The 8,433-nt window shown below is 39.9% G+C and overlaps 1 protein-coding gene across 1 annotated transcript in view; it reads right to left on the reverse strand.

Annotated features, from left to right (window-relative positions):
* LOC117471106 (spectrin beta chain, non-erythrocytic 4-like) overlaps positions 1–3,072 on the reverse strand; it is a 138,430-nt gene extending 135,358 nt beyond the window's left edge. The window contains exon 1 of the mRNA XM_034115907.1: positions 2,955–3,072. The gene's annotated coding sequence lies outside the window, so the exon portion shown is untranslated. The remainder of the gene's footprint in view (positions 1–2,954) is intronic.
* Between the last annotated feature and the right edge of the window lie 5,361 nt (positions 3,073–8,433).

Consider the following 8,433-nt stretch of genomic DNA (forward strand, 5'->3'; position numbering starts at 1 on the left):
CAGTCACAGCTCAGTCAAATGAATGGTGAGGTAAAATAACTGGCTTTGGTGCTTTTGACAACTTTTAGGACCTAGTGCTTTAGGTGATTTACCTAAAAAAAACGGATTTATAGACATGTCTTAAACTATGTTAGTCAAATTTTGGTTTCAATGACATCACGGACTGATAGAAAAGTTGGAGTACCACCGTTTGGCCACGATGAAAATTGCTTCAAGAAGTTCCAGTTTGCCACCTGGGCACTGAGCCCCTGATCAAGACAAGGCAATAGCAGCTGCCTAATACGAATAGGAAGAGTTAAATGCAGAGACTACATTTCACTGCGTGTACGGTGCGTTGTACATGTGCAGGTGTGTAGATGAAAAAGGAAATAGCTTGAATCCTACATTTTCCTTTCCATTAATTGTTGTGTAAAGATCTATGTATATTGTCGAACATAGTACACTCTGGGCTGACCTGCTCCATATAACTATGCAGAGACAATGTTGTCATTTTACCATACTGTATATCAAAATAATCTATATACCAACCAGTTTGACTAAAACCACTTTCTGTATATACTTAATATATGGCATATGAACAATTCTTAGACAAAGGATTGTGAATCCTTAGAAGCCTCAGCTGCAAATAAAATGTGTTGAATCTTAGATATGAAATTCAGTTTCTTTACTAAAACAGTACTTACAGAAAAGAACTTAACAAGAGTAAGGGTATTACTCGCTCTGATGTGAAAAAAGCACTTAGCATGATGGAGTAAACTGTTGTTCAGAGTTTGGGTGTGCTACTATGTTCCTCTTCTTACTATTTATCTCACTCAGGTTTCTTCTTTGCTATATTTAAGCAGTGGTGAAGTGTGTTGCTACTGTACAATTTCTTTCTGATCTGTAAGCAAAACAAATATTTAGACAAAGATTAGAAAACAATAAGTATATTTAATGCCTTTGAGCTACTTAAAGGAAATGCCCTGCATGGCTGTCATTACAATGCCAACTGAAAAACATATTGAACTTTTATAGAAAACTTTTAGATATTTGAGTAGTCAACTTACATTTTTACTTTTTTATCCAAACCTAAGCTTGGGATTTATCCTAAGCTTCATCCAGAATGATCTCAATTTGCAAAAATATCTGAAACCTAGATTGTTCTTAAGTGATTGAAACTATCTCTCTCTCTCTATCTCACTCTCAGTGGATGCTTCTTCGTGACGTCATACTACGCACTTTACACACTGCACTGAGTCACTTCCACTCACTTCACCTCAGCAAAGTGAAACATCATCTGCGAGCAGCCAGCAGCCGCGCCCAGTTCTGAGTCGGCAAGACCTCAAGTCTGAATCAAAACAGTCACCTTGTGGTCTGATAAACAGCAGAGCAGCAGCACAGAGCTTCAGGCTGTCCATCATCCACACAGGCCAGCGAGCAAAGAGTGTCAAAAATAACTCTATGCTGTAACAGAGCTGGCCATTATTTTATGTGATGGATACCAATTAACATTTTGTTAGGGAACCGTAGAAGCCACATGCATTCAAATATAATGCGTTAGTAATATAAGGGTTATTTATAACCCTGCTGAGGACTAGGGGTCAATGTGAACAAATTAAGGATTTATTTAGTACTATATAAATATAAGTGATACGAGCCAAGATGATATGCTATAAAGTGAAATAAATTCACTTTATGGTAAACAGCTGAGCACAACAGACACACAACTCCCTTTGGGTGTATGACAGAAGTTGAATAGTGCTATCACAGGACTTTGACTTCCGTAGAGTACAATAAGATTTTTTTAAAAATGAATCAATATGTACTACAAAGTGTGAACCCCAAGAAGAATAGTAGCAATATACCAGGAGGATAGTTAGCTGGTTGCCGTTATCTATAATGACATTTGTGAAATACATTACAATTATAACTACTGTATAGCCTTTGTCTTTAGTGATTTGCCTGTCATAGTATTTTATTAACAATTGACCCCCCTCCATCTCCACCACACACACACACACACACACACACACACACACACACACACACACACACACACACACACACACACACACACACACACACACACACACACACACACCTTGCACCAACAAACCAAAGCTAACTAACCACAGCTGCCTGTGTTAGCTCCCTCCAGTAGCTGTGGATATTAATCACAAACAGCGAGCATGTTAAACAGCCATTGGTCTAAGGGCATAACTGAGGTTGTAGTCACTTTTCACTGCAGATGTGATCAAACACTACATTAAGACTTGGCAGGCTACATCGCATTCTGCTTCCTGTGTTGCTAAGGCAAGCTATGCTGCTGTTGGCCTTGGTCTAACTAAAGCACAATAATAAATGAATGAATACACCCTGCATGGAACAGCAACATTCAGGAATAATTGATACCACAAGGGGCAGGAATGCCAAAGTAATGTCAGGTCACACAGTGAACCAGAGACACATATAACTTCCTGCAGGAGCATGTAGCCTATATTCTGCAGAGATGCTTCTCCTGGGAGGATCAGATGCCCTTTGCAATAGGGTAAAGTTGATCAAAATGCCACAAAACGCTAAATCAGCATGTATGCCTTAAAGGTGTCGGTTTAAAAAGAACCCTAAAGTGATCTGGTATACAGTAACATGCAACAACATTATACATCCCATTCACTAGGCCGCTATTCTGCTTCTTAACCCAGTAATCATTCAAATTTAGAGAACCAGCTCTGGCAGGCATCATTAACACTTTCCCAGGCATGCATCATGTAACACATGTGGTTGAAAAAAGACACGAAACAGCGCGTCCCCCCGCCGGATCACTGCGGTACCCTGCACCCAAATGCAGGCCGGCGTCCCTGCAAAAAAAGGAAAAAAACACCGTGCACCTCGACTCCTTGCTCTCACAATGGGGATGACAAATTAAAACGACACCCCATGGAGAAATGAATCATCTGTCGTCCTATCGGCCTCACCTTCAGCTTCAGTGTCCGTTTTTCGGTTGGTTTTGTCCTCCTCAAGACGTCGTTGGGCTGAATCGATGAGGAGAGCGGTTTGTCAATGGAGGTAACTGACGCTCCGCTCTTATTCCTGTAGGGTCTTCCCTCGATTAGTCCTTATAACAGGAAGAAGCAGTTTGTCGGGCTAATTTCAGAAGCACCCCGGGAGTCTCTACCGTGCAAATGCAACGCTTTGACGAATAGAAGGGGCGCTGTGTGCCCGCAGCGGTGACCGCCGGCCGGGAGATGCTGTCGGTGCTGAGGATGCGAGCCGGTGGAGGCTGGTGATGATATCCATCGAGGTCCCCGTTTCCACCTGACACAACCTCTCCTTCCTCCTCCTCCTCCTCCTCTTCCTCTCCGCTGGTGATGCTGGAGAGAAATATCAGCATTAGTGCGGCTAGCAAGGAAGGAGGGGGGGAGAGGGAGAGAGAAATAAAAAGGGGGGTCGGGAGTTGGGGGGTGCGATACTATCCAATTTTAGCAACAAGCCACAAGAGGCAGTGTTTTATATCGTAGGCTAATTTGACAGCAGCAGACACAGTTTAATGGCGAAAATAAATTAATTGTTAAATTAATTTTAAAGCCTTGCGTTAATTAACCAAACCGTAAATATGTTTACCCCTAACATGCTTAACAGCTAAAGGTAGGCTAGCTAAGTTTCACATTTTGATACTACGTTGCTAGCATAAACATTAGCTTAGCACTGAGGTTTAAGAAGCTATTATTTCGTTATCACAAAAGTTAACATACCGAGGCATTGTCATTGTTATGTGAAACAGTTACCGGCTAACAAACGATACCCCTTTATATAGTCAACTTATTACCTTTTTGTTAAAGTCGTTAAAGTTTTAAATCCAGTGTTTCCTGGTGTTTAAGCTTCTGCTCCTCTAGGCAACGCTATATCATCATAAATTACTAATAATTAAACTTTTTTGTTTTTAAGCATTGTCCCTCTTGAACAGTTAGTTGCATAAAACAGTATTATATAACTCTGAAAAAAAATTGAGAGACCACATGTTTCTTAAATCTCAATCTCTACCTGTATGGCAGCCCTTTCATTCCAGTGTCTGTTGAATTGCAACACAGACAAATGTTGTCAGTAGTTCATAGAATACAACAAAAAAAAACATACCTATAAATAGTACAACCAGAGAAACTGATAATTTTGTAGTGGTCTCTTAATTTTTTCCAGAGCTGTACTTTCACAAGTGCATGTGGTGTGTTAGGTATGTGTATTTTAAAAATACTATGGTCATGACACACAGAAATTAATTGTTCTTTTAAAAAAAACACTGTTCCCAACATTAAGATCTAAATTGTACTGTTGTGTTCATTTATTTATCTATTTATTTATGCTGTTGACCTTAATGTAGTCTAAATTGGTAAATGTTAACTCTTCCTGCGGTCGTAACCCCCCAAATACTAAGAAAAGCATACAGATGCTACTCAAATGTACTTATTTAGAGTTACCCTGAGTCTCTGCACACTTTACAGGTTACAATCATAGGTTCAAATATAAAAAACACACATTCAAATCCACACAGGCAGAACCCCCAACAAAAATGCAATTGTACAGAAAACTGCTTAAACCCAAGCTTTCTTTCCCAATGATCACATCAAAAACATGAAAGAGATGATGTGAATATGAATGAACACACTGTATTATATTAAATTATACTCATGCAGCAGAGGTCTTTTCGAAGCATCTTAGCTTTTTTCTTAGCGCAGGTAAAGCCTGTTTAGTTCGGCAAGGTTTGTGCCTTTCCAAACATACCTGTTTTGCTCCTAAAAGTGACTTGCATTAGGCTCCAACTGGATGGCCTGGGTAATTGGATTGGCCTGCCTAACATTTTTGGCACTTTATTGGCTCTGGCCCCCTGCAGGATGCATTTGAACTGCAAGATGATCCTACCACCAATATTTCATAGCTGATAGAAAATTCAATTTTAAGAATTGTGTGCCATGTGCTAGATCATCAAAATGGTTTGTTAGCATCATCCAAAACTACAAAACAAAAAAGTCCTTTAAGCCCACCCTGGTGTCCTGCACTAAGCCACTTTGAAATGTAGGATATGCTGTTGACTTATATCACACTGAATAACACATTTCTTTGGAATACCCCTTTAAAGGTGGGGTAGGTAAATTTGAGAAACCGGCTCGAGATCGCTAGAATTTGAAAATACACAACCGGAGAAAATCTGCCACTTCCTTATAGAGCCCCTCCTCCAACACACACGAACGTGCACATGACCAATGAGGGCACGAGATAAGTTTGTGCACAGATGGAAGGCTGACAGGCAGGTAGGCCATCCAGTTATTTTAGCCGGGCCGGCTCAGATGATTGGTCGTACTTTTTACAGTATTACGGCTTCCACAGATGACATTTTTTTATGGATTTTTTGTCAAAGCACTTAAGATATTCATTGCTATCGGGATGTTAAGAACATTCCATGGAATATAACAAAAAGTGTATCTCGAGCCGGTTTCTCAAACTTACCTACCCAACCTTTAATTATTCTCACAGCTATCACATTTGCGAGAAAACGTATCTGTAATAATATTCTGTGCATCTTTTGAGCAAATAGAGGCCACATTTTCCTTCTTAAGTTATTTTGGCTAAGTACTAAAATCAATGAAAACCGACATTTGTTTCAATATAAGTCAGTCTTAATGAGCTGGGAACCCTCACTGATCAATTTTATTTTCCACATAGAAACACAAAGAATCTTAGTGGGTTAAATAGACTTTACTCAGAGAAAAAATACAGTTTTTTACCAGAACCAACGGAGACCTCACAACCATGTTACAGCGTACAGATAAAAGACAAGAAGAAGAAGAAGAGTTAAGTGCATCTGCCTTTACTGTCAACGTTATTTTATTTTGTAAGCCTTTAGTAGCCGTAATAAAAAGAAGAAGTAAAGCAGTCGTGATGATATGATATCAAGGTGTGGACAAATATTTCTGGTTTCAAACTTTGCTTGGCAGGGTGTCTTTGCAGTGACTATAGGCAAAGGTATACAAGTAAAGTAATAGAGTAGGCCTAATGTTAATTGTTTTAGATGCCTTAAATGCCCTTATTCCTTATCGTTTAAAATGAGACAATAGAGCACTTGAATCTCATATTTTGATAGAACAAATAGCAAACTTTTCACTAAGATTTGGTTAAAGTTTGGATTAAGTTACAGACCTTCAAAGACTTACAGTGAATAACAAGACTGATGGAAAAAGATCAAGTAGTCTAGAGCAGTGGTTCTCAACTGGTCAGGCCTCGGGACCCACTTTTTACTTGGTCAATACATCGCGACCCAACATTTTGAAGCACTCAAATCTATTCAACAAAAAATCGTGCTGTAATATATACGCTTTTCAGAATACAATATTAATAAAAGTGAAGTACAGTGCATATATCCCTTATATCCCTTCACAGAACTAAAGTATGCTTTAAAAAAGGGTTTAATGAGATGATGGAATCAAAGCTGAACTATATAAAAAGGCACACATGCTGAAAACCCAACCCCAGCAGGGGGGTCTGGGGGGATTCTCCCCCAGGAGATTTTTAGAAATACTAACATAAACTACGCATTCTGGTACACTCTGAGAAGAAAATAAATAAATCTATTACTACCCGACATATTAATAATATTTTATGCCATTGTTTGTTTTTCACTTAGTTCTGACAGCTTGCTGAGAGAAGAGTAAAGAGGAGATAGTCTGTGTGAATTACTTTAAATTGTGGGTAAGGGTAGATCGCTCCCATTGTTCTGTGACCTGTCAATCATCAAACCGGGGGTCATATTTCATTATGTGTTCATTTTTATCTGAAGTTGTACCCATGAATGTATAAAGAATAGTTCTACCGCAGTTATTCTCCGTGGGGACTTCCGGCAACAATCTTGATTCTGATTGGCCAGAAGACTCGAAAAAACCTCAGCAGAGATGTTTTATTGAGAAGATGATCACTACGTGACAGAAGTTTTCAAAACCATTTATGGTCTCCGGTACTTCCAGTCCAACGCCTACTGCATGCACAGCGTTAGAAAATCGGTCCTTCAAAATAAAAGTTTGCATTTTTTCCCAAAAAAAAAAAGAAGAAAATTCCAATTTTTTTTTTCAACTTTTTTTTCTTCACTCACACATCCGCGACCCACTTGAAACGGGTCCGCGACCCACTTTTGGGTCGCGACCCACCAGTTGAGAACCACTGGTCTAGAGTGAGGACCAGATTAGGATATAACTAGTAACTAATAACTAATAACTAATTTTACAAGTAGTAGCCCACTGTAGCCTACTTTAAGTTCTTAAGTCAGGTTATTGTACTCAATTTGATTATTTTCATTTTATGCTACTTTATACTTCTACTTCACAATTTTGGAAGCAAATATTGTAGTTTTTACTCACCTACATTAATACAACAAATACATTGTAAAAAGACGAAAGAATGAGAGAGAGAGGGAGGGGGCGAGAGACTGTAACATTTTAGCAACATGCCACAAGAGGCAGTGTTTTACATCTGAGGCTAATTTTACAGGAGGAAAATACATTTCTGCTAGCTTAAAGGAAACCTATCATGCTATATTTAAATGATATATTGTAGGGCCATACCTATATAAGGTATATTTATACGTTTCTGTTTTCAAAATACCAAACAGATCATGCATTTTAGCCATGCCTCATTTCGCTCTATGTGCTGTTTGCTGTCTACGGGTCTGATTTTGCTGACCACGCCCCCCTGCAGGAGAGGGGAGACCTGATCAGCTGCTGGGCTGTCACAAGAGGGGGAGAAAAAGAGATCTCCGTGTTTTATTATATAGAGTCGTTATTCATTTGTTTTAAAGCTCAATAAATAACAAAGAAGACCTCTGACCGGCACTTTTCTAATTTTGTCTGGAAGATTTAAACTTTAACGGACATCTTGACCGGCGAAAGAAACTGAAACTGAAACTCTGCCGCACGGTCCCCTCGTTCCTTGGAAGAGGCGGAGAGGTGGGTGTTTGTCATCTGCTGGTGGACTAACCGGAGAGAATTACAGTGCTTGCCTCGACGGGGAGGGATTGCATTGCAGCGGGAGCAAACGCTTGCCTCGGGGAGGGAGAAAGAAAGCCACAGCGGAGAATAAACAGAAGGGTAACCATGGTAACCAAGTCTTCTTCGCTGCTTTTGTGGCAGATTACAGCGCCACTTACAGGCCTGGCATATGTACTACAGCGTCTCCAGTGCTTTCGAACGGCAATGGCCGTGGCTGTCTCCTCCTGATTGGTGGAGTTGGCCCAATAGCCGTAGTGCCACCGTCCTGACGTCAGGACAGTGTTCAAATCTGGATCAGTTTTTATCAGATCCGTTGCAGCCCCTTTTTTAGAGATTTGGGTATGGAGGAAAATAGAGAGGGTTGTGTTTTCTGACACTTGGTGAGTTCCCTGGAACACCGGGGACACATATTCATGTATAAAAGACG

Source organism: Trematomus bernacchii, unplaced genomic scaffold, assembly GCF_902827165.1.
Source record: "Trematomus bernacchii unplaced genomic scaffold, fTreBer1.1, whole genome shotgun sequence".
Classification (NCBI taxonomy): Eukaryota; Metazoa; Chordata; class Actinopteri; order Perciformes; family Nototheniidae; genus Trematomus; species Trematomus bernacchii.